The 27,737-nt window shown below is 33.6% G+C and overlaps 1 protein-coding gene across 9 annotated transcripts in view; it reads left to right on the top strand.

The window, feature by feature from the left end:
• The window catches only part of ZBTB20 (zinc finger and BTB domain containing 20), an 830,675-nt gene that overhangs the window by 87,823 nt on the left and 715,115 nt on the right, over positions 1-27,737 (top strand). The window contains exon 1 of one of the 9 annotated variants that reach the window (XM_038002441.2): positions 17-9,326. The exons of the other annotated variants lie outside the window; for them this stretch is intronic. The gene's annotated coding sequence lies outside the window, so the exon portion shown is untranslated. Of the gene's footprint in view, positions 1-16; positions 9,327-27,737 lie in introns of those variants that run through there. 9 annotated transcript variants of the gene reach the window in all.

The following is a 27,737-nucleotide window of genomic DNA, read 5'->3' as shown; positions in this document are numbered from 1 at the left end:
TCCATAGTGTATGTGTCCCTGGGTACTAGAGATTAAGAGAATGATGATGACTTTTAACAAGCATACTGCCTTCAGGCACTTGTTAAACAAAGCACATCCTGCACAGCCCCAAATCCATCAATCCTTGAGTCACCACAGCACATGTCTCTTGCAAGGACAGAGTTGGGGGTAGGGTTAGAGATTAACAGTGTCTCAAGGCAGAAGAATTTTTCTTAAAACGAAACAAAATGGAGTATCTTATGTCTACTTCTTTCTACATAGACAAAGTAACAGTCGGATCTCTCCTCTTTCTTTTCCCCACAAAACCCAAGAGGAGATTTTTGATTTTCTGATTTCTAGTTCCGTAACATGCAAGGTGAAGAGCCACAGGAGACGAAGGTGGAGGGATAAGTAGTGCCTATCATGAAGTGCCTTATATATGCCATACTAAGAAGCCAGAAATGAGGTGGGATCCTCTAAAGGGTTTTAAGTGAGGAAATGACTTCTTAATTTTATTGAGAAAAAGCACTTCAGCAATTGAGTCTGGAAGAAGGGGTAGAAAGAAAGCAGACCAGAGCCTGTGAGACTGTTAGAAGACAATTAATGGAAATCAGGGTGAAGTATAGTGAGGGCATGAACTGAAACAGCGACTGTGAAACTATGAGGAACGTAAGAGGAATAGATTCAAGAGATTTTTAGGAAGTAGAATTGATAAGATTTGAGTACTCTATCGGTGGAGGATGGAAGCTGGGTGCTGTTAAAGAAACAGAGAAGTTTAGGATGACTCTCAAGATATTTTTCATGATTACCTGGGTGGTGCCATTTGCAGGAAAAAAAAGGACTATTTTAGGAGTAGGAGTTTGGTGGGCAGCAAGAGGTCAGGAAGGAAGTGAGGGTAGAAACTTAGGAAAGATATAAAAGATTCATTTGAATTTCAAACACAAATTTACCTTGCTTTGAGAAAACATGATGTGATTCTGTAACCTGAAAGAGTAAAAGTTAGAATAAGTGTGTTATGCTGAAGCTGAATAAGGGGAATGAGTTTCATGTAGAGTATTGATTAGGGAATTTCTGCTAGTAGAAAATAGGATGTCCAGAGTCAAATATTTATTTTTGGAGACATTGTTTCCCAGATTTTCTTTAATGACAGCTTCCCTCCATTTCATATCCAAAAGCTAGACTGGCTTATTCAAATGTGTTAACCTTAGAATGTGTCTGGGAGTCTTTGGTGAGTCACTACTTCAAGGGGGTAACTATTTGAGGAGGCACTATGGTAATGAAAGCAAGTCAAATACCAAATGTATGGATTGCTATTTAAATAACCTTGCACAAACCACTTAACCTCTTTGAGTTTCCATTTTCCCACTTTTAAAATAAGAGGGTTGAATCAGATGATCTCTGATAACCTTTTTATAGTAAGAGCCCTATGATTTTATGACTCTGTGAATAGCATGATTATAGCTGTAGGATTAACATCTTCAGGAAATTTAACAGCAGACTTCCAGTTAAACTTGGTGATTGAACACATGTTTTTCCTTGTTCCTTCCTAGTAAGGGACTAAAAATTTGAGCAAAAGACTAAAAAATATATAAATCCACAGGCATAAGGAAGAGGAAGCAACGTATTAAAGAGACCCAACTTTTGGAAGATGTAAAGGAGGAATTGGCAGAACTGGAAAAGCTGAATACATGTGACTGGAGAGTGTTGTATCAATGAGAAACAAGACAGTTCATACTCCAGAACCTATTTAAGAATTAGAGGCAGTATATCCCGTGGAAAACAGTAGCTGAAGTAAAAATAAAGTATAATTAATATACTCAGAGAGATAGCAGAAGATACTGCTTCTATGAAACATGACAAGATTGTATAAAAAGAAGAAATAACCAGAGAATAAGCACTCTTATAATAACTGAAATAATAGCTTTTATATGATTGAAATTTTCCTGAAAATAGAGCAAAAAAAGTCAAATAAATGGAAAATAGGAGAGTAAAGATAAAATCAGACAAATGATTCAACAAATCTGATTAATGGGAAATTCAGAAGGCAGGCGAGAGCAAAGAAAATGATAGGGAAGAAACTGTTATAAAAGTATATAGTAAAATTTTTCAGCTCTAAAGACACAAAGTTCCACTTTGGAAGGGTCTTCTGAGTGCCCATAAAAATGTGAAAGCAAATCCATGCCAAGATACATAATTGGAAAATTTCACAATAGCAGTAATCAATAGATGATAATAGAAAGTTCCAGAGAGAAAATATAGGCCCCATACATTGGGCTCAAGAACCAGAATGGTATTTGATTTCTTAATGACAACATTCAAAGCTAGAAGATGTGGTTTTAAAATTCTGAGAGAAGGCCGGGCACGGTGGCTCATGCCTGTATTCCCAACACTTTGGGAGGCTGAGGCAAGTGGATTACCTGAGGTCAGGAGCTCAAGACCAGCCTGACCAACATGGTGTAACCCCATCTCTAAAAAATTTAAAATTAGCTGAGTGTGGTGGCACATGCCTGTAATCCTAGCTACTTGGGAGGCTGAGGCGGGAGAATCACTTAAACCTGGGAGGTGGAGGTTGCAGTGAGCCAAGATTTTGCCCTTGCACTCCAGCCTGGGAAACGAGAGCGAAACTCCGTCTCATTAAAAATAAATAAATAAATAAATAAGAGAGAAAATTACTCTTAACTTCGAATTCCACACCCAAACTACCAATTAGGTATAAGGGTAGAAAAAATTTTTTATTTTTAGACACATTGCTCTCCAAATATACCCCCCACATTTGCTTTCTCAGGAATTGTTTCAAGGATATGCTACATCCAAATGAGGAAAAACTGAGGAAGAAAGACCAAGATAGAGGGTTCAGGAAACAGGTGATTAAAATGAGATGAGAAACGTGAAGGGAAGTTCCTGGATAACTTCGGTGCATTGATCTTAAAAATAAGCAGTCTTTACTTGAGCTAGACGATGGAGAACTCCAGAAAGGGATGTCTTAAGGGAAAAAAATTAGAATAGGATTCTTCATGTGTAAGAGTGTGAAATATTATATTTGTAGAGGTTTTACATTTTTGTTGCAAACATTGGGAATCGGGGGGGCAAAGTGACAATATTAACTCTAGGAAGGAAATATTGTTACTACTCAAGGTACCAAATGTATTCGAAAATACTACTTCACTGATTACTGGAAGTTCGATGAAAGAAAGGGAAATGAGGTAGTGTCAAAGAACTAAGTCTTCTGCCATGATAGGAAGTTAATATGTCTAAAATTTATAAATAAACATAACAATATAAGCATATTATTTAGAAATGAGGCAAACACTAGAATGTGTTTTGGCAGAGGGTCAAAGTTTTGGATACGGGATGCTGTATTTTGTATAAACTTTGTGGTCCTATTTAACTGGTAAATGTGTGTGTGTGTGTGTGTGTGTGTGTGTGTTGCTTCGACAATAATGAGAAATAACTAAAAATTCTAACAGATTTCTAAATGCTATGAGCTGAATGTTTGTGTCACCTCAAAATTCATATATTGAAAACCTTATCTTTAATGTGACAGCATTTATACATGGGACCTTTGGTAGATAATTAAGCCATGAAGGTGAGGCCCTCAAGATGGGAGTAGTGCCCTTATAGAAGCTTGCTTCAACTCCATCTCTTGGCCCTCCATCATGTGAAGACACAGTGAGAAGACTACTATATGCAAACCAGGACAAGGGCATTCACCAGAACCTGGTCATGCTGGCATTCTAATCTCAGACTTCTCAGCCTTCAGAACTGTGAGAAATACATTTTTTTGTGTTAAACTCTGTTGTTTAACCAAGTGTGTGGTAATTTATTATTATTGCAGCTTGAACTAAGATACCAAGTATTTTGGACTTTGATTTTTCAGGTAGTAGATTAACTCATGATGAAGTGTATATATTTTCGTTATCTGTAGGAATTAGAGTTATACCTTGACATTATATTTGAAGGGGTTTTCATATGCTGTTTGAATGGTAAAAGCAATGATGAAGAATCTAAAAGTTGTTGCTACAATTCTAAGACCTTAAATATATGTTACAAAATTTAAAAAGGCATTAACTATTGATGGCTAAGGAGAAATAAAAAAATGACAGATAAACTTTCATTTGGTTTGGTAGGTATAATCCTAAGACAAATTAAACATAGTTGCTTTGTTAAACAAAGAATAGTTTCCCTTCATTCTAAGTAGTTTTTAAATACTTAATATATTTCTCCTCTCAAAAACTTTGTGTGGCTAGTGCATCTATGCTCACGGAATGTTTTAACTGTTTGCTGACTCATTAGCTATTCATCTGTAGCTAATATGAGGCACTTTTGTTGTGGTTTACAAAAATATGGAGGTTATGTGATTTGGTGCATGCATTTCAGAATTTAGATTGTCTTTTAATAATCAAAAACATGCTTTGCCAAAAATCTAGTATGAGTGTGCTCAAAATATCAAGTGACTTTTGAATTTTTAAAATAAAAACATTCCAACAATAAAAACCCAACAGCAAACAAACAAAAAACCCTAGAACTTGTCTTGTAAACAAAAGTGTTTAGCAGACATCCTTAAACCTCCTTGAGAGAAATTTTAGAACATAAGAGAGGCAGAGACCAAGATAGAAAGGGGGGAAATTTCTCCTTGAATTTTTCTTTGAACCAAGGACGTTTGGTTTTGGGAGGAAAAGAAGGAGAGAAGAAATGAAGAAAGAACATGATTTGTCTCAAAGATTTATTTTGTAATTGATTGTAGCTTATAAAGGTTTTCATTGATGGTGTATGGGAGAGAGAATTGTAAGTTTCAATGCTGACACTTTGAAGAGTTGCCCTGTTATTGCAGCTGCTTGGGCAGCCTTGCTCAAACATCAATGGTGCATTGTGGCAGTTTGCTCTGCTTCCCTGTTTCTGATGGACGTTCTCCAGGCAGTGAAGGGCAAAGGGGCTGGCAATGCTGGTAACTGGCATAATAGGAGTTGTTGGATCAGTTTTGAGTGTATGTGTGTGAACTGAACATTTAATGACAAATTCTGTGTTATGGTTAGTCTAAGCTGAGTATCAGAATGTACTTTATGTTCAATTAATGTAGACTGGAATATATTTTTATATTGTCATTTTATAGCATAGAGTGCATAATGTTTAGGGTGCATAATTTGTAGTGGTTGGTAAAAAGGACCAATGCTTGCAGCCTGAACAAAAAAAAATTCAAGATGCACTCAGATATAATCACACTGAAATATTTCCATCATAAAATAAATAATTGACTTTTACTGCTCATAATATTGTATTTTTTTAAGGATACCCATATTAAATAGTTTCAGCTGTTTGTGAAAATCTGTTCTGATTTTTTTTTTGCCCTCTTTTGTGTGTGTACAAGAACACTCTAATTTACTCTTTTAGAATCATAAACTTTTAGAAGAGATTTGAAAAGTCACCCCAGACTGCATAGATAGAAGCATTACTTAGGAGAATATGGCGTAATGTTCAGAGATGACACAGAGAAGGGAGAGATGATGAACAAATATTTTGCCTATATTTTTCTTTGTCAAGAAGAATAATCTTCAAATTAGAAGAAATGAATGGAAATCAATAAATTGGTTAATAGGAGACTATTTTGGCAAATTTACAATCAAAATCCACAGTTTGGTAACTTTTATTCAAGAATGATATTGACCATAATTTTTTTAAAAATTTGCATATTTATATAATGTGTGTTTTTCAAAGCATCACAATGTATGTATTCACTGAATCCTTATGGGAATCCTGAAAAGTAAACAGGGATGACTTTGCATTTTACAGGTGAGGAAACCAAAAGGAAGCAACTAGCAAGTTTTAAGCAGTAGGTGGTAGGTCATACATTTTCACTTATTCTCATTTAATAATCACCATACCCCAAGAAAATATTGTGTCAACTGAAAGTAAATATTTTTTTTTCAAGCCATACTGCTGTCTATCAGAGCAACTGGAATCCAAACCTATGGACTTTTGCTCCAAAGTCTATCCTTTTTTTTAACTGAACATCATAACTTCCAGAAATGATCACATTTGGAGAATTGGAAAATATAAAATAATAGACACAAGCAAATATACAAAATATTAAAGATAAAATAAAGATGAATTCTCTAACCTATAGAGTTAACTTTATCTCCTGCAAAATTCTGAAATATTGAATAGATTATTTGTGAGCATGTAGAAACCAAGGTGTTATTTTACCAAGAACAAGTCATGTCGTACTAATCTCATTTCTCCTTTTCTGATAAAGTTAACTAGGTTGTTAGCTAAGAAAATTTTGCAAACATATATATCTTGGTGTAAACAAGGGATTTGACAAAATGATGGCAGTTGATTTAGGGAGATTCGTAAGTTATTTGAAAAACTTCACCCATATAGTCTTGTTTAATTTTCTTTTCTGAGGCAAGTATTTGTGAATAGCCTACTAAATACAAAGCAATTTACTATCCACTGTGGGATACCTATTTTGAAAAAAGAGAGCATAAAGCATGGAAGCTCCTTTCAAGAACTTAATTGCTTAGTATAGAAGCTAAGAAGAAAAATATAAATCACATAAATGCCCTGTGATGAATACCTTAAGAAAGAATCCTCTCAGCATGGATCTGGGGAAAGCCTTCCTGTAGAGGTGGCATTTTAACTGAAATTGAATTATGGATAGGGTTTACATATAAAGAAATAGGGGAAAAGTTTGTAAGTGATAACATTAGCTCACATTCATTGACTATATATTGTTTCTTTTATTCTTCATAACAATCATTTTGAGGTAGATTTTATATTATTATTTCTACATGGACATAGTAATACGAAGTCAAAGATGCTTTAAGTATAACTTGCTTTATAAATTAGTTGGATCAGGATTTGAACTTAAGACAGTTTACCGTAGATCTCATTCTCTTAAAAATAGAATCCAGAAAATGGGTGTTAAAGAGGTTGTTTGAGTAACGATACAAAGTTCAACATGGCTAGAATATAGGTATGCCCAAAGGAAGATAGTAAGTGACCTTGTTTGATCTTGTTGTCTTAAATAGTATTTTATATATCAGTGGTTTAGGTGAGAAAATAATGAATTGCTATACAATTTTCAGGTTGTTCAAAGATAAAACACTGAATAAATATAATTCTGGTATTTTATTTCAAAATATTAACAACATAACCAGATACCATATAAAAGACATGGTTGTCTTTTATATATATATATAAAATATGTATCTTATATGGCATATATTTATAAACCATATAAATATGGTATATATTTATATTTATACCATATAAAAGACATAAACCCTGAAATTTGTATGACATAATAGGGAGAGGTATACACTTGAAATTAATGTCTTCTGTTGCATAGAAAAAATTTTAGCTTGTATATACTTTCCTGATCATAATGTACAGAAGGGAAACCTAAACAGAGCACCGTGATCACACTGAGATTAGGAGATAGAAATTTAAATTCAGGGAGATGAGGCAGTAGAATTTGCAGGTAGAATACTGGAGGAAGGGAGATATACAGACAAGGAGCTTCAGAAATCTGCAAAAGGATTGCCTTGAGCCTATTGAATGCTGAATATTAAACTGTGCATACTTTGGGTAAACCTCCAGAAGGCCGGCAAAGAACAACCAGAGAGCTGAAGAGGTGAACCACTCCTAGAGCTTTCGGGGATTGGAAGTGTTCGAGTTTTTTTCAGCCAAAGCGGAGAGACTTTGTTAATAGCCAGGGAAAAGAGATCCCAAAAAGGGTAATTCTTTTTCAGTAGGGCCTAACAAGCCTGCCCTAATAGAGCTTAAGAATAAGACTCAAAAGAACCAAACTGATCTGCAATCTATTAACCAGCCTGCCAGAAAAATGTCTAATAGTCTAATACTTTGTAAAGGAATTTAACAAAATTCAGCAGTCCAACAACAAAAAGTTTATGATGAATGACATCAAAATAAAATTTACATTACATGATAAAGCTGGAAAATGTGATATGTAACTGGAAAAAAAATTACCAATGAAAAAACATTCAAAAATGACAGAGATGATGGAATTAGAAGAAAAATATTTTGTAACAGCTATTATAAATATGATCAAGGATTTAAAGGAAAACTTGACTATGATGAAGAGAGAAATGAGTGACATAAAAGGGAACTAAATGGAACTTTTAGAGATGAAAAATATATTTGGAATGAAAAAGTTTACTACATTGGTATAACAGGGTATTAGATACTACAGAAAAAGGATTAGTGAATGTGAAGACATAGCAATAGAAACTATCCAATCTGAAGCACACACACAATCTGAGAAAAAAGATTCAAACAGACACACAAATATAACCTCAGAGATTTATGGGACTCTATGAAGCAGTTTAACACGTATGTCAGTCCTAAAAAGGAGGTGGGGAAGGAAGGCAGAAAAATTACTTGGATAATGAAAGGCTTTTTTATATATATATATATATTTGTGTATATAGTGTACATATATTATATATAGTATATAATATATAGTGTGTATATATGGTAAATAAATAAAAATATATATAGTAAATAAATAAATATGTGTGTGTATATATATATGGAGTCTTGCTCTGTTGCCCAGGCTGAAGTGCAGTGGCGCATCTTGGCTTACTGCATCCTCTGTCTCCTGGGTTCAAGCAATTCTCCTGCCTCAGCCTCCTGAGTACCTGGGACTACAGGCAACCCCCACCTTGCCTGGCTAATTTTTGTATTTTTAGTAGAGACGGGGTTTTGCCATGTTGCCCAGGCTGGTCTCAAACTCCTGACCTCAAGTGATCTGCCTGCCTCAGCTTACCAAAGTGCTGAGATTAGAGGCATGACCCTCCATGCCTGGCCACTGAAAATATTTCAGATTTAACTAAAACTATATTTACAAAGATCTAGAGATTTCAACTATAAGTAAGAGGAGAAAAATGAAGGAAATGTCATCAAGACACATGATACTAAAATTGCTGAAAACAATTGATAAGAAAATCCCAAAAAGAGACAGGAAATGGAGGCATTACATACAGGAGGAGGACAAAATTATTAAATACTTCTTGTTAGAAACAATACAAACTAGAAGACTTAGAATTTCATTGGTATGGTTTGGCTATGTCCCCACCCAAATCTCATCATGAATTGTAGTTCCTGTAATCCCCGTGTTGTGGGAGGGACCCATGGGAGGTAATATAATCATGGGAGTGGTTACCTCATGCTGTTCTCATGATAATGAGTGATCTCTGATGGTTTATAAGGGGCTTTTCCCCTTTTTGCTCAGCACTTCTTGCTGCTGCCATGTGAAGAAGGATTTGTTTGCCTCCTCTTCCGTCATGATTGTACATTTCCTGAGGCCACCCCAGTTATGCTGAACTGTGAGTCAATTAAACTTCTTTCCTTTATAAATTACCCAGTCTTGAGTATATCTTTATTAGCAGTGTGAGAATGGAGTAATATAGACATTTTTAAAATGCTGAAAGATAAAAAGTCAACCTAGAATTCTATAAAATAAAGATTTTTGGGGACATAAAAGTTGAAAGAGAAATCATCACCCACAGACAAGCACTACAAGATGTGTTAATAGAGGTTCTTCAGGAAGAAGGAAAATAAAACCAAATAAGATGGAAATTTATAATAACACAAAGTAAAGAGGAGTACCAGAAATAGTAAATACATGAGTAAATATAACATACTTTTTTCTTTTAAAATTTTATTTGAAAGATAACTCTTTGCAGCAAAATAATTAACAATGTATTGTGGGTTATATAGTAGATGTTTGACATAAATTACATAAATAATTAGAGCAGGGAAATAGAAATGTGTTGTTGAAATGATCTGATATTATATATGAAGTGGTATATTATTATTTCAAGGTAGCCTTGATAAGTTAAAGTTATATATTGTAAACCTTACAATAATCATTACAAATAAAGAGATATAACGATAAGGCCAAAATAGAGATAAAATGGAACATTGGATACTCAACTAATCCAAAAGAAGGCAGACCAAGAGAAAAAAAAAAATAAAGAACACATGAGACAGAAAAGAAATACGAAGTTAAAGTTAATGGATTTAAACTTACTCATATCAATAAATGTAATGACAAAAATTGCAGTCAATAATTGCAATGACAGTTGCAATAGCAGCTCATCCACCAGGGGTGTTAGAGAAGACAGAAGGATGACGAAATGGTGTTGACTGTTTTGACTCTATAATAATTTTGAAAAATATGTTTAAGTAATTAGAATATGTAGATTATTTTAATTCTAAACAGAGAATTTATACAAGCACATATATTCTGGAATAGATAAGCTCAAAGTATGCTGCAACAGAATGACTCCAACTCCTTGAGGCTCTCATTAGACACAAACCTGTTATTGTTAAGTAGCTATGTCTCAATCCAAATTTTCTGGCTAAGTAAAAGAGAATAAATTCTTTCCTATTCTACTTCTTTGCTCCTCCTTTTCTCATATTAAGCCCAAACACCCTATAATGAAATATGGATAACCACTTACATAAATGGTATAACAAAATTGAGATAGTAAGATTTGGCTACTAAAGATCTAGGTAGCTTTATGGTTTATTATTTTCTGGATATAAACAGAAGATCCTCCTGATGCTATCCACATACCCTCAGGCAACCATTAGTATAGTTTGGTATTTTAAAAATGACTTTTGAGGAGAAGACACTTTTTAAAATGCAAAAATGGCAACATATAATACATATTATTCTATAAGCTAACTTTTTAAAATGCAAAAATATGAAAGATGCTTGTTTTTCAAGTATTTATGTGTATCAGTGCCCATGACTCTTTGCAAATCATGCATGACTTGTATGATTATTTCTTTAGGATAAAATCATTGCCAGGTTGCAGGGGCATGAGTGAGCACATATAGGGTTATGATGCATATTGCCAGAATACTCTTCAGAAATTCTTTACTTCTCACAGGATTGTGTTAGTTTCTCTACCCCCTCATTGATACTAAACATTTTCAGTCTAAGCCAAGGTAAAAAGTGATACCCATGACCTTTTCATTTTGTATTTCCTTTATTTTTTGAGTATCTCTTTATATGTTTACTAGTCATTTGAACTACTGTGAAATTTCTATTCACTTACTTGCATGTTTTTTATTCTGCTGTAAAAATGTTTTACATACTCCCATACATGCTTATATGTATCTCATTATTTTGTAAGACTGTATTTTAAAGATATTCCCTTTTTGACATATATAAAATATTTTCACCCTTTGGCATTTGACTTCTAACTTTATGTGGAATTATTTACTCTAAAGATGTTTTCAATTTTTATGTAGCCATATCTCTCAACTTTTTGAGGTGTCATTACCTTGGATTATGCTAAGGAACATTTTTCTACCCCAAAGCTATGAAAATATTCTTATTGTTTTCTTATAATACGTTTATTGTATTGTTTTCTATAATTAATTTCAATGCTCTGTATTTATTTTAGTGTATGAATTTCACTTGCTTAGCTAATGAAGTAAACATGAGCCAGCAAAAGATTATGAAACATGGTAAACTTCTGTGATTGTTAATGATAAAGTTATAATATTAATAGAAAAATAAAAAATGGCATTCATTGAGCTTTTATTGTCTTCTAGGGACAGTGTTTTTTAAATTCTTTATCTTTACAACAATGCGATATGTTAGATATTCATATCTCTATTATCTCATTGTAACGGTGAAGAAAAAGATTCAGTAGCTAACCCTGATTTTTCATACTGGGTGTTTGCTATCTATTGTCATATAACAAATTACCAGAGACTTAGCAGCTTAAATCAACAAACATTAATCTTACTATTTCTGTGGGTCAGGAATTTGGGGGCTGCTTTACTGGGTGCTTCTAACTCAGAGCCTGTTATAGGTTGCAGTGAAGATATTGGCCAGGTCAATGGTCGTCTAACGAATAGAGAAATCTGTTTCCAAAATGGCTTAATCCTATGGTTCTCGGTAGGAAGTCTCAGTTTCTGACCACAAAGTCCTCTCTGTAAGGCTGCTTGAATGTCCTTATGACATGACAGTTGGTTTCTCCCAAGGCTAGTGGTCAGTGAGAGAGAGAGGTTACCAGGAGGGAGCAAAATATTGTAAGTTAGAGGGAGCAAAAGTTTGTAAATTAAAATTACTCTGTGGCTATATATATTAGTGATAAGAGAGAGAAGTCCAACAAACTGGGACCTGCATTGTGTACATGGCTTTGTCTCAAGGAGCCCCTGGAATGTTTGTCTGCTGTCAGGAATACATGGACTCCTATGAAAGTTTTGATTTCTATAAGAACTCAGACCTGAGGTTGAAGACCTTCTACATGAATTAGCAGGAGAATTGAGGCAAGTCCTAACCCTTCTTATAATTAATTTCTGCATTTTCCTGATGCCTGTAAGTCACTATAAGAGTAAAATACTGAGTGTGAAAAGCATAAAGAGCTAAGAAAAATCAAAATTATTGTGTTACTTTTATGAATACATGTAGGGATATTAATCATCCCACTATGGACCAACCTGGGAGCCATTCCTAGTTTTTTATTTGTTTTATGATTTATAATAATCAGAGTATCAAATCAGTTGATTTTGTATTATCTAAGTAATTGTTGCTTGCACGATAATGGTTAACCTTAAATATTCCTCCTGTTTGGCAAATAATTAATTATGCATTATTAATTTTCACTGAACTATGTAGTCTTAGCCTAGAGAGACTCAAAATAGAACATGCTGTAGTGTTCTAATGGAATACTTGACTGGGAAAAGATTTGAGTTGGGGTTCTAATGCTGCTACTGAGTAAGTGCAAAAATATGAGATAATTCATACCATCTATCTAAGCCTAAGTTCTTCATTTTTAATATTAAGATGTTATTTGAGAAGCTTACAATCTTGCTATGATTCAAATTGTTGAGCTTAAATTAAAAAAGTTTAAAGAATAATTAAACTGGATGACTATTGGTTATTTCAGTGCTTTCCTGGAAATACAAATGGAAAAGAACAACCTATGTTGAAAGTTGACATGGTGGCTTTTATTGCTTCCTATAAACAGATCATTTGATATTTTTATCATAATAAGTATTTTTTCACAGCTGTTTCTCTATAGTTTGTGTCTTCATAAGTTGAGTCATAGGCTTTCTGTCTTGGGTGTGTGAAAAGCATTGTGTATTTTTCAATGCCTCACATGTTAAAATTTGGAATATTTAATTTTACAAAGCAGATACTGATTAATGGGAGACAGTCGGCTACGATTATGCCTACAGAGTAAAGAACTAATTTAAACAATTTAACATGAAAGCCCAATTTAATTGAAATTGCAATTTCACAAACCACAAACTAAACCCAATAAAATCTTTGCAACGTGTCCTAATACCAATACATTCTGTTGTTTTCATCCTTTCTTCCTCTTTATTTTTCTGGATATTATCATCTTAATCTCTTAGAAGTTTGATTCAGAATTTAAGTATCAGACTGGTTTATAGGGCATTCATACAATATAAACAGAGAACAAATTATTCGCAGGTTTCAATACGGAAATTCTTAAATTATAGAATGTATATGTATTCTAATGAAAGGATGAAATACAGTAGAATCTCTTCAATAAATGTAAGTTAATATACACATATTTAATTTACACAAATTTAACTATATGCATTCATTTAAAAAAGAAATTTATATCAAATTATTTAGCAAGTACTCTCACTATTCCACTTAAATAAGCTCTTGCTGATTAGTGAACTCACTGCTCTGAGAGAGATTGGAGTTATGGTTGGCTTCCATCCCTGTTTACTTCTCAGGATGTGGGCATCTTGCCATTCTGAATGGTTCTAATATTTGATGACACCCAAAAATACATAGCTTTGACCTAAAACCAATTCAGTTACTTTATATGGTTTTGAACTGAAATAAAAGCAAAACAAATAAACAAGAAATAGTTCCAATGATGAAGGAAAAGCTCTGTTGGATTCATAGGGAGAAGATTTATAGTCTCCAATGTGTTACATCTTTTAAAGGGATAGATCAAATATTTTAAAGTCACTATTTCTCGTTTGGATTTTACAGGAAAACAACATAGGCTTTGTTTTGTACTTCTTTATCTGTGGTTAACAATATTTAGTTCAGGGTGAATTACTATTCTTGAAAGGGGAGCTAAAATGGCTAAACCACAGCAGAGAGAATTATAGGCAGTGATGTCAGCATTCAGATTAGCCTTTACTGTGGGTTTTAGTGAAGAGTACCAAAAACTGAAGAGTACAAAAAACTGAATGACCATAGAGATTGATTAGCTATAAAGATTTTTGAAATTAATTAAAAATTCAATTAAAGAAAATTATTATTAATAAAAACAATTCAAACATCAAAATGTTTACAATGCTCATTTTACAGTGATGGGATTCTGAATAATTTTATTTTCTGAAATTTCTAGCTTTTTGCATATTCTGAGTTTCTTATAATAGCATTTATGGTTTATAGTGAAAATTAGATATACCTCAAACATGATAACAAAACTCTCAGTAATTTAAATTTATGATTTCTTAAATTAGCTCACTTTTGTGTGTGTGTGTGTGTGTGTGTGTAGGATAATCAGTGATAGGAATGAAAACTTGACAAGCTTCTTCCTGAACAAGATATTTGTCTTTTAGTTAAACTTTGCAGGAAGATGATGAATTTCCATTTATTATTACAGCATAATTATAATCTCACCTCTTTAACTCCGTATTTCTTTAGTATACAAGATAGTACTGTGGTCTAGTCACTTTTTTTTTTTGAGAAAGAGTCTCACTCTGTCACCTAGGCTGTAGTGCGCTGGCGCAATTTCCGCTCACTGCAACCCCTAACTCCCTGGTTCTAGCGATTCTCCTGCCTCAGCCTCCCGAGTAACTGGGATTACAAGCATGTGCCACCATGCCCAGCTAATTTTTGTATTTTTAGTAGAGACAGGGTTTCACCATGTTGGCCAGGATTGTCTGGACCTCGTGATCTGCCCACCTAGGCCTCCTAAAGTGCTGGGATTACAGGCGTGAGCCACAGTGCCTAACCACACTTTTATCTTTAGAAAGTTTTATATATCATTAAATTGTGGATAAAGTCTCATCAATTAGGATTTCACTGGTATCGTTTGGCTCTGTGTCCCCACCCAAATCTCATGTTGTATTGTAATCCCTAATGTTGGGGGAGGGACTTGGTGGGAGGTGATAAGATCATGGCTGAGAATTTCCCCCTTGCTGTTCTCATGATAGTGAGTGAGTTCTCGCAGAGATCTGGTTGGTTAAAAGTGTGTAGCACTTCCCTCTTCACTTTCTCTCTCCTGCTCTTCCATGGTAAGCCATGCTTGCTCCCCCTTCACCTTCTGCCATGATTGTAAGTTTTCTGAGGCCTCCCAGCCATGCTTCCTGTACAGTCTGTGGGACTGTTAAGTCAGTTAATCTTCTTTTCTTCATAAATTACCCAATCGGAGGTAGGTCTTCATAGCAGTGTGAAACTAGATGAAGACAGAAAGTATAATTCTAAATGTATGATAATTCTTTGGAAAAAGAACTTGCTGAAATTTGTCTTACAAAAGACAGGTTTGTCAAACACAAAGATATTATGGCCAGCATTTCTAGAATGATTTCTTGCCAGTTTAGGAGAACAAACTATTTTGAAGGTATTACTGTAACAACATTAATTCCTGTCCCAACAATTTACTAATCAACAGCTCTTACTTCCTATGAATATCTATGTATTCATTTAAAAAAGAACCTCTTCATATTAATCCTGGCCCCTATTAGCTTTAATTTGTTGGTCTCTAAACTCCTGCCCATCTATCATATCAGCTTAAGCATCACTTTCTCAGTGAAATATTCTTAAGCATGTCAATTTTTTTTTCCTCAGATGCTATCATGGAATCTCATTTTTCTCTCCAAAATCTATTTATAATTATATAATAATTTTACGATTATTGATTAATGTCTGTTTCCCACAAGGCATTAGTAATATGAAAACAGAATTGTGTCTGCTTTTTTCTTCTCATTGTCACCATAGGAACTAACATACTACCCAAAATATAATAGGACCTTAATAGTCATTTAATTATTATCTAAATGTCTGAATGAATTATTGAGTGAATGTACCTAGCAAAAATATTTAGCCAAGATACCTTAAGCTTTAAGTTTTAGTATTGGGGTAAAATTTCTGTTAAATCATTAATAATTTAAATAACAGCATTTTGGAATTTCTGAGTATTGGAATTGAAGCTTATACCTGAAATTGAAGATTGTGCTAAAAAATGGTAGATCATTATTTTAAAAACAAAAATTTGTAATTTTGTCTTCTTATGATTTTGGATTGACTTTGTTTTTCTGTTGTTTCTAATAGAGTTGTAGAGTAGCTTTCATCTTATTACCGTCCTTTTATTGTTACCCTTTTCTGTAGGGAAAACTACACAGTGATATTTTAACCATATGTCCATATCAGTGGACATATTGATCATAGCCTTTAATCAGAACTGTCATATGCACATAAAAGTTTTGGTAAAAAGTTCCCTAAGTTTACATGCCAGTTAGCCTGTATGCGTGAGATGGTATGTGACTGCATATTTATGGTAGGGATTATAGAAAGTGAAATAAAAGTTAAGAAATCATTGAGAGATTCAGAGGACCCATAGGAACGCATATATTCTTAAAGTATCATAATTAATAAAATATATTAAAATTGTTTTTATATAAACAAACATAAAAGTGTTTGATAATACTAGTTTTGATTTCTAAGATGAAGAGAGCTTAATTCATTCACTTAATCATATATTTATCAAATGTCATACATGCCCCCAAATAATGTAACTCTAAGTTAATGAATTTCATATTTTATCATAAAAAACCCTTTTGAAGGGAGCTTTAGATATGAGAGACAAATATTTACTTATAATTTCATAAAATATGCATAATTTTAACTAGTCATATAAAATAATATTTTAATTTACTAATATTAATTTTCAATCCTAACTTTGTGAAAGTTTTATTCATATTCTTCACATACATTTATAAAATTAGTACCTTTTCAGTGTTTTCTGAACCACATCATTTTTGGTTTTACCTAAGTTATTTTAGTTATAACATGTTTTAAATTCATCTTTGATACTGTCACTTAAAATTTCATCAGAAGACACAAATACCATTTCCATAACTCTATGGGAATGTTTTCAACACTTGTTCTTTAAGCATATATTTATGATCTCTACTATATAACGATATAATCTTTTGGCTATTTAAATGATGTTTGCGAGGCATATTTAAATCAGCCTCTAACATTTGCAATTGTGAAAAAAGATTCCAGAAATAAAAACTAAACTTGTATTACATTTTATTTTGCCTCTATTTTTAACTATTCTAGCCAATTGACCTGTAAAGCCGTGACAAACCAATACCAATTGAGGTCATTTCTTGCTAATAAATCTTTCCTAGATACTGCTTTGTTGTTTATAAGAAAGTAATTGGAAGTGTGGCCCATAATATGAGAGTCTTTCTTCTGAGAAATAACATTGACTAAACAGTTTGCCTTATACCGGTTGAGCATCCGTAATCTGAAAATCTGAAATAACATACTCCAAAGCCCAAAACTTTTTGAGCACTGCCATGATTCCAGAAATGGAAAATTTCACACCTAACTTTACTTGAGAGGTGCACAAAATTATTATAAAATATTATACAAAATTACCTTCAGGCTACATATATAAGGTATATGTGAAACTTAAATTTTGTGTTTAGACTTGGGTTCTATTGTAAGAATATTTCATTATGTGTATGCAAATATTCTAAACTCTGAAAACATCTGAAATATGAAACACTTTGGATAAGGAATACCCAACTTGTATTCTGAAATATATTTAGTCAATACTTGTTATTTGTCTAGGTGCTAGAAATACAAAAGTAACCACCAGATACTCCTTTTCTTTGAGAATGTATGGTATAGTGGGAGAGACAGGCAGGGCATTGGACATTTTCAGTATCCTATAATAATTGCTGTTGAGTGATAATTTCTCTCTATATATACCAGAGAGGTATAGAGTCACAAGAAGGGCCACTTAACCCAAGTCAGGGAAGACTTCTTACAGGACATGATGGCTAACAGAGCACTGAAAAGCTGAGTAGAAATTAGCCAGAGTTACAAGTATTAAGTGTCTTATAAGAAGAGAAACAGCTTATTAACAAGCTTAGCATTAAAAAAAAAGTATATGACAGGTTCACGGGTTTGCATATCGTTCACATAGTTCAGTATGAATGGAGTAAGTTTGGAGGGTCAAGTATGTGTACCTGTGAAAGGTGAGGTTGTAGAAGCAAGCTAATACATGCATGGATTGCTATAAATCCTTTTTTACATAGAAGCCTTTAATAAATACTGTTTTATATATCATCCAAAAATTACTGTTTTAAGACAAGTGCTAAATAAATGCTCAATTTAAATGTAAATAACAATTTAAAAATAGTCACATCTTTATAAACAAAGGGCAAATTGTTGGTTTCACTTCCTATTTGTGTGAGAAAAGACTAATGGATGACCTTTCACGATAGTCCTTAATACATAAACTTTGTGAGAGTAGCGACTGTGAATTTGATTCATTTTGTGAAGCTTATGGTTGCTTTGAAATGTACATAGTGATAATCACCTCAACATTTGTTTTAATTTAGTCAAGATTATTTATCTTACCTGAAATGACAGACATTTCTGTTGGGATACTATTATGATTATCATTATGATTTATCAGTATAAATCATATAAACCCAAGGCCCTGACTTTGACATAGGATTTAAACTACATTAAATAGGCAGACCTTGAAATGGTCTCAAAATGAGTTGTTGCATAGGCTTGTGTGGGAACTTTTCTATCTGAGTCAAACCAAGTCAGGAATATAAAGCTAACTGAATTGAGATAGAAATAGTAGATTTGTGTGTATGTGAAGATGTGATCCAATTAAGAAAAGATTTAGGATTTAATTTAGAAAATTTTGTTCGCTTTTTTTTTTTTTTTTTTTTTTGAGACGGAGTCTCGCTCTGTTGCCCAGACTGGAGTGCAGTGGCGCGATCTCGACTCACTACAAGCTCCGCCTCCCAGGTTCACGCCATTCTCCTCAGCCTCCCGAGTAGCTGGGACTACAGGCGCCCGCCACCATGCCCGGCTGATTTTTTGTGTGTTTTTAGTAGAGACGGGGTTTCACCGGCTTAGCCAGGATGGTCTCGGTCTCCTGACCTCGTGTTCTACCTGCCTCGGCCTCCCGAAGTGGTGGGATTACAGACGTGAGCCACCGCGCCCGGCCAGAAAATTTTCTTAGCTTTTAATAATTATTAGTTTTGTTTATTACAAAATCATGAATATAGCATCTCTGGGACTGAGGAATTGTCACAATTCCAGGTCATTGTGTGGAATGCAGGCCTTGTAAACAATTTCATTATGCATAAAGTTAACTTTAGTATAGTGAAAGCTGTTCACCACCAAATTAGATCCTGAAACTGATTTGCTTGTGTTTATCTCAACCAACCGTCATTTAAGTGGATACAGTATATATAGTATGTCTGGGTTAATATGTTTTACATAAGTTGCAGATTGTTTACATTTATTAAATTTTGCATTATTGTTACTTTTCTATTTCCAGTTCACAAAAATGTATCAGTAGTTTAAAGTAGATTCATTAAAATATAAAAATACGAAAATTCTAACAATAATTTACAATAATGATTATAAGTATAAATAGTGAATAGTTTTCTGGAGCAATAAAATGTACATTTAATAAGTGCTGGGAAAAGTGAACATGCAAGTGGAAGGATTTCGTACAATCGGCTTAAGAAGCACGAATAGAAAGCCCAGTGACAAATACCAGCAGTCCTTTTTCTTCCTGGTTTCTGTGGTTCCAAGTATGTTGTCTTTTTTCAAACTTTGTCAGATAATCAAAGGAAGCTATTGAAACTTTGTTTTTGCCATTTTACTGTTTTCTGGTACAAAATAGGTGACTTTTATTACTAAAGGTGAAAAGATCAAAACTACAAAGACTTCATTCAGAATTGTACTCCTCATAGCAAAAACAGTTACAAGTAATATACAGGATTGCTTCAAAACTAGTAAATCAGCCTCAAAGATGATGACAAATATGTTCAGTGGGAAAGCAGAAGAAAGTATTGATAAAATTCCTTTATCATACCAAATTGTTGGATTTTGCATTATATCAACATATTACTGTATTGTGGAAAAACAGATACTATCTAACGTATGTGGTAGCAGATAATTAAATTTTAAGTTGGAAGGTCTAAATAAGCTCTTGGCATTTGTTCTGTGAATATGTGAAGAAATACTTGATGACGTTTGTTTTTCTTATCACTGAAAACCCATACTCGATAATAGATATTTGTGTGTGTTTGTTTTTAATAATTATTTCCTGAGCTGTGATGTTGATTGAGAACATGTCATTGTGACAGTATGGAGGACCAGACTTGCCCATAGCAAGGAGAGGGAGGTTTTTACATGAATGGAAATGTTTTTTAAAGTTATTTCATAACCTACATTTTGCAACTATGAATGAAAAAATGAAAAAATATTTCTTCATAATACTTGTTAATCCTATAAAAACTATTCCTATAGTTTCAAGTAGTTTTATTAAGTCATACATATCAATCCTTAAGTAGCCTTGACCTATTAATTTAAGATCAACAAGATTTTTAGTTGAGGACAAGATAGCAGAATTTCTTTAGAATATAAATTTTGGTACCTATGGCTCAATGATCACTGAGAACATGACTCTTACCCAACATTTGATGTGTTTACTCATTTGGGGGGGAGATAATTGATGCCACATTATTAAGCCCATTTAAAAATAATTTCCGGGTGCAAAACATGAAGAAATACTTTTTTTTCTAACAACTTTATAGGACTGAGTGCTGTCAAAAGATGGATTAAGAATCCATTTTTTCTCCATCTTCCCAGTTAAAACCTTCAACGTTTTAGGTTTGTGTGTAATAGTATTTTTGACTTAGCATCTGTTACATATTGAAGGTAGTCTTCAGTGAGAAACCTTTTCGTAACCTCTGGGTTGATGCTTGTTGCAAATTATCTAGAACTACCTGACAGAGCCATCTCGAATTCAGTATTAATCTCAGTGACCTCGAAGTATGTCATGATTTTCTGATTCAGTAAAAAACAAAGAGATTTTAAAATTATTTTTCTGGATAAAAATTTCACCTGCTCTATGGCTCACACAATTTATCACTGAGCCAGTTAGAGGTACCTTGATGAAAGATTGTAAACAATGGCATTTTTCCAACTAAAACTGGTGGTCCACATGCTTGTTGAACCCTCATCAAGTGATCTAGCAGGTGCCAACAGTTTGAGAACAGTCTTATAATCTTAAAATATGAGGAGAAAAAAGAAGTAGAGAAAAAGATTTGGATCAGAATTAGAATTTAGGGAAAAAATATGTCAGTAGTATAATTAAAGAAATAATCTATTCTGAAAATATTTACTTTTTGAAAGGGAGGGCTAAATAATTTATTTATATTCTCTTTCTCTCTTATTTGGTTTTTCTTTTCCTATTATAAAACTCTTCCATGTTAGTGCTGTTCTGAAGAACTTTATAACACCATGAATTTGACTGGATTGATTGCATTTTACTGTTTGCCATTTTTTTTAATTTAAGGAGTCTTAAGGTTAGTGCAGACAATAACAATATCTGTAAATAAACTTCTAATAAATTCATTGTAGAAAGGTGTAGTGTCTTCGTAGTTTTAAATATATATGACTTTTTATTTGTTTAATTAAAATGAAATCAGCTATGTAATCTTACTTATAAAAATGATGTATGCTTATTGTAGGAAATTCGGCCACTACAGGAAAATTATATAGACAAAAAATTACTTGTTTTTTAATGTTTCATATATATGTAAAAATCTGTATATATGTTTACATGCAGATATTAATAGGAACATATACTACATGTTTTGTAGTTTATTGGCATTAGATATAGAGAAATTGAATAAGAATGTTCAATGTGACTAACTTAATGAATGGGATTCACGAGTTATTACAGGAAATTGTATGTTGAGTCCCACAGAGGCTTTTGTGGTCCTGCATATGGCATGAAGATACTTCATTAAGGTTAACATCTATCACAGGAATGCTAAGTATGATTTGCTGCTGTATATCCTGTCTCATGGGTATAGCACATTGCTGTCTGCGATTGATGTTTAAAGAGTGTTCTTCCTTTTCCTTATTCATAGGCATAACATTTCCTTTCTGTAACACCTACCGGTTTTACCAGTGCAGAGCAGCAGGAGCTCTAATGGCAATACCACCTACAAGTGAGTGCATACTGTGAGCCGGTCATTGTTCTAGATTCTTCTTAAGCATTATTTCATTTAATTCTCACAGTATCCACATAATGTAGTTATTCTGCCCATTTTGGGGATGAGGAAAATAAAGTTCAGATTGAAAGTAGCTTGTGCTCTTGATAACTTTGTTAAACAGTCTTAACAAAATACTATCTCAGGTATGTTTTAAACTTGGCACTGCCAAATATGATTTAATTGGTGTAAGGCAAGTCTTTGGCATTGGTATGTTTTAAAAGGTTCCCAAGCCATTCTTATGGTAGCCGCCATTGGAAATCACTGATATAGATAATAACCAATTTCATTTTTTGCAAAAATTTAATAAGTAGTCATTAAAGTTTACAAACCAACATCATCTGGTTTAGCTGTCTTTTATTTCTTTACTGTCACTTATTTTGCCTTTCAAACTAGCCAGGTAATAAGACCGAGTCACATTAAGCTTTGCCTTCTCATTGGAGGTCTGAAGCTTGGAAAACAGTATGCCTGATACTTATAAATAAAATGAATGTATCTATAAATCAAAATCAGCTATCTGAATTTAGTTTGTTTTTTTTTTTTCTCACTGCAAAATAAAAGAGGGTGAACCTACACTGGTTGGCTGGCAGTAAGAATACCAACATTTAGTCTTATGTGATTTGAAACTTCTTGGAGAGTGTGTTAGGCCATTCTTGTATTGCCATAAAGAAATACCTGAAACAGGTTAATTTATGAAGAAAAGAGGCTTAATTGGCTCATAGTTCTACAGGCTGTACAGTAAACATGGTGCTGGCATCTGCTTGGTTTCTGGGGAGGCCTAAGGAATCTTACAGTAATGGCAGAAGGCAAAGGAAAAGCAGGTACTTCACGTGGCAAAAGCAGGAGCAAGGAGGTGAGGAGGTGCCACATGCATTCAAGCAACCGGATCTCATGTGAACTCAGAGTGAGAGCTCACTTATTACCAAGGAGATGGTGCCAAGCCATTCATGAGGTGTCTACCCCCATGATCCAAATACCTCCCACTAGGCCCTCCTCCAACACTGGAGACCATATTTCAACATGAGATTTGGAGGGGACACATATTAAAACCATAAGAGACAATAAATTCTGAAAATAAGGGCTTATGAATGCAAGGAATAGTGGGGGAATATTAGTGACAAAGAAAATGTGGAGTAAAACTTTGTATCTCAAAATTCTACTCCTATATGTTAGATGCTCTCTTTTTTTCTGGTTTCAACTACTTTCATTTGGTCTTGCTCTGCTGCCCAGGCTGGAGTGTAGTGGTGCAATCTCAGCTCACTGCAACCTCCGCCTCTGGGTTCAGGTGAGTCTCTTGCCTCAGCCTCCCGAGTAGCTGGGATTACAGATGGTTGCCACCACACCTGGCTAATTTTTTTTTTTTTAATTTTTAGTAGAGACGGGTTTTCACCATGTTGGCCAGACTGGTTTCAAACTCCTGACCTCAAGTGAGCAGTCTACCTCGGCCTCCCAAAGTGCTGGGATTACAGGTGTGAGCCACCATGCTTGGCCTTCAACTGCTTTTTAAACAAATTATTAAAAGAAGTTGTAAACTCTTAGACTATGTTTTCAGTGTTAAAACATGAAATAGGCTCATTAATTCTTATATAGAAAATTTATAATTCAGTATTTAAAGCATTGTCAACATGACTTTATGGGTAGAAGCAATATTTTCAGAGCTAAGGCTAGGAAAAGGACATGCATTTCTAGAAAGCTGCAACCAAAAGCTGGAAAGGCCAGAAATTATAGAGATAGAAGTTAATGAAAATTTTTACTAATGACATCTTCAGTTAATTATTTTCTCCCTTTGTATTAATAAGGCCCCAAATCTTAGATTTAATTTAGGATATCAACACTTATGATCAAAGATAATAGTCCCCTTTCTCTTTGCATACTTTTGTATTTGGTTTAAAAAAATGGAGCATGATCATAACGCATGGAAAAGATGTAGCTTATTGGTGAAGATCTCATGGACAATTTTCAAATTTGGAAGAAGTAAGTTTATATTTCTCTTTCTTGATTTAATTGGGTCTTACCTAACAAATTAACTTTCACTGTAAAATAAAATTTTAGTTTTTAATCCAAAAAGGGAAACCTGAATGCATTTTGTATGAGTGTGGGTATATATGCTGAATTTGACCAGTTTGTAAATCAGTAAGTGGGTAATTCAAGGTCAAACGAAAACTATTCAGTTGGGGAAAAGGGTGGGGTAAGAGAATTTAATTGTTTTGGAATGTACTCAATAAAAATATTTCTTTTTTTAACTCTAGGAAAATATACTGGATACTTTGTTTCTAAACTCATTGTTGCACAAATAAATAAAGATGTTTTAAAATGAGCTCTATTCTTTTTCAAGACCTAAATGGAAGTTTCCTCTGCGTTTGAGCAGACTTCAGCTACTAATTTGCAGATGAACTGATCTGTTGGAAAGATTTTACATATGGACCTTAACATATTTTACCTTTTATAAAAAAGTGAACATAATGTTTTAAAACTGGCATTTTTCTTCACCGACGGCATAGAGTATATTGTGATAGGGTTTTAAGTAGTTGGAACACTAAATTGAGCTTTGAAAGAGAATGCTCCTATCAGCTCCTCTTTTTTCAATTCCTCTGTACATCTCAAATTCCTGTATTGCTCTGCTTATGACTTTTGCTTTCTTTCTTGTTTCATAATGCTAAAATGGCATGGTCTCAGTCTGGTTTAGTTTGTCTTGGTAGAGAGTATCATCAACAACAAGAAAAACGAGGACAGCTGTTAAGGGATTGGATTCTTAGATGGGGATGGAGTGGCAAGAGAGGAAGGCAGAAATAAAAGTTACCCCCTATCTGTTAGAATAAACTCTTTAAAAAAGGAAAACCTTATTCTCATAATTCAAGCAGGCTCATTGTAGCCGCTTTCCCTCAGGAAATAGACAGAGGGAGACCTTCCACACTACTAAATAAACAATTCTACTGTTGAGTATTCAAACTTTTGTGTCTAATTTTAAAGGCGTGATGACATGGGGCAAACAGAACTGCTTCTCCATAAGGAATTTATAGTTATTTGGAACGTTTTACATCCTAAGTTACAAACTATTTTTGTGTTTCTTACTAATCATCTTAACATATTATCAACCAAACATTAAAAATATATAGAGCTTCTCCAATGTAAATTCCTTGGTATAACTAAATATTGGTCATAATTTTCTTTGACATATAAATTCTTCCAAAATAATTGTCAGAAACCATGGGCTTAATGAATATACAATCCAATTTATAGCATTTGCATTCTCTTCCTCTGTTTATCACAGAATGGCATTAGAATCATTTGGTTCAATCATTTCCTTGTCTTAATCTTGTCCTAGTTCTCAATTGTTTTTCAGTTGTGAAACATGACAAAGTGAACCAAAGACTGGATTTGTAATCCAAAAACTAGAGTTTTGGTTTTGGTACTATTATTTATTAACTGTACCATATAAATTGGGAAAAATAATTTACATGAGCCCCAGTTTCATTCCTTGTAAAATGTGAATTGTAATGTTTGTCCATATTGTAATGGTGGTAATTGAAGAAGAGGAGAGATGGTGAATATAAAATTACTTTATGAATTTTAGGTGTTTTACATATATATGTATTATTATTATTTAAAAACAAATGGCAACTTCTGAAAGAGAAATTTAAGATTCCATTGAACTCAAGGTTGTATTTTTAATTTTCTCCAAATATTTTTATAATCCTCAACTGCCTTTTCCATCATGCACCAACATGGGCTTTACCGCTTTTAAAAAATGCATGTTCCCCTTACAGTAGTCTATTAATTCATGCCAATCAGTCTAAATAGTGCATATTCATTTAATGGGATTTTTGAATAAAGGAATTATTTAAGTCAAAAATATAGGCTCAGAAATAGTAACTGATGTTATGAAGAATTGGGCACTCTATGTCGCCATCTAGTGCCCATTAATTTACCCTTGCTGGTGCCAGTAACTTGAGGATTCCACTACCCCTGAAATGTTTCAAGGCAAAAACTAGTATTTATAGAAATGAGTTTCTCACACATGATACACATATATTGTCTAAAATGCAAATGTGACCATGTCACCTTTCTACTTGAAAACATTTCTTTGTGCGCAAGGTTAAACCCAAACACCTTAGCATGGCTTATATTGACCCCAGATATTTAGTCATGATCTACTTTGTCAATCTTCTTTTCACTCTTTCCATACTGTATGCCTCACATTTCAGCTTTACCAAATTTCTTGCCTTTTTCACTAACCACATCATGTACTTTCATGCCTCTGAGTGCGTAATGCTGCTTCTGCCTGAAATATCATTCCATTCCCTTACTGTCTAGTGAAATCCTATTAATCTTTTAAAGCCCAGCTCAAATATCACCTCCTCAGTGAAGTCTTCCTTGATTCTCCTGGGAAAGTTAAATGCCATTCCAGTGTGCTCCCAGAGCACAGGCTTCTAGAATAAGATCTTACACTTTGGAAATGATTATTTTTCGGTGTCTGCTTACCCTGACATATTATAAGCATAGGCTTTGTCTTATTCTCTCTTTTTGTATGCCACTTGGCAGTCTTTGGCACATTCCAGGCTCTGAATAAATATTTGTTGAATGAATGACAGTGATTCAGTCAGTCAGTGAGTCATTCAGAATTATATAAAGCCATACCACTTGAAATTTTAAAAATTATGTATATAACTTTATTATTATTTTTAATTGACAAATGAAATTGTATATATTTATGGTGAGCAAAGTGATGTTTTAACATATATATATATATACACTCAGTGTGAAATAATCAAGCTAATTATCTGTCATCTCACATACTTATCATTTGTGTGTGTGTGTGTATGTGTGTGTATGGTGATAACATTTAAAATCTCTCAGCAATTTTCAGGTGTGTAGTGCATTATTTATTACCAACTATATGTTATCATGCTGTAAAATAGATCGCCATAATTTATATCTCCTGTCTAACTGAAATTTTGTACCCTTTGACCCACATGTCCCCATTCTCCACACCCCCCAAGCCACAACCTTTGGTTACCACCACTATTCAAAAAATAACTTTTGAAAAGCAATGTCCAGTGCATAAACTTCTTAAATTGGGAAAATGAAAAACTTTTTAATACTTTGCTAATAAAAATCAGACAATTGTAGGTTGATAACTGCAGATTCCAGGCCACATTGGAAAAACATCCACCACTCAACATTATTAAGTATTTTAATTCTGAGCTTTGAGAAGACTGATAGAATGATATTGTAAAACTGCTTTTAAGGGTAATCTAGGCCAACTCCCCACTTTTGGCATAAACACCTCCAGTCTCTTTATGTTGACTAATATTTCAAGCAACACATCATCTGCAAGCAATTCTGATGTTGAGAGGTTCTTATTGACTTTGAGTTGAAACTATATCTAGTATTCTCAACCCATCATTTTATTAAGAGTATATCCCTTGGGA

The sequence above is a fragment of the Chlorocebus sabaeus genome, chromosome 22 (assembly GCF_047675955.1).
Source record: "Chlorocebus sabaeus isolate Y175 chromosome 22, mChlSab1.0.hap1, whole genome shotgun sequence".
Taxonomy (NCBI): Eukaryota; Metazoa; Chordata; class Mammalia; order Primates; family Cercopithecidae; genus Chlorocebus; species Chlorocebus sabaeus.
This window is presented reverse-complemented; position numbering and strand designations above follow the sequence as displayed.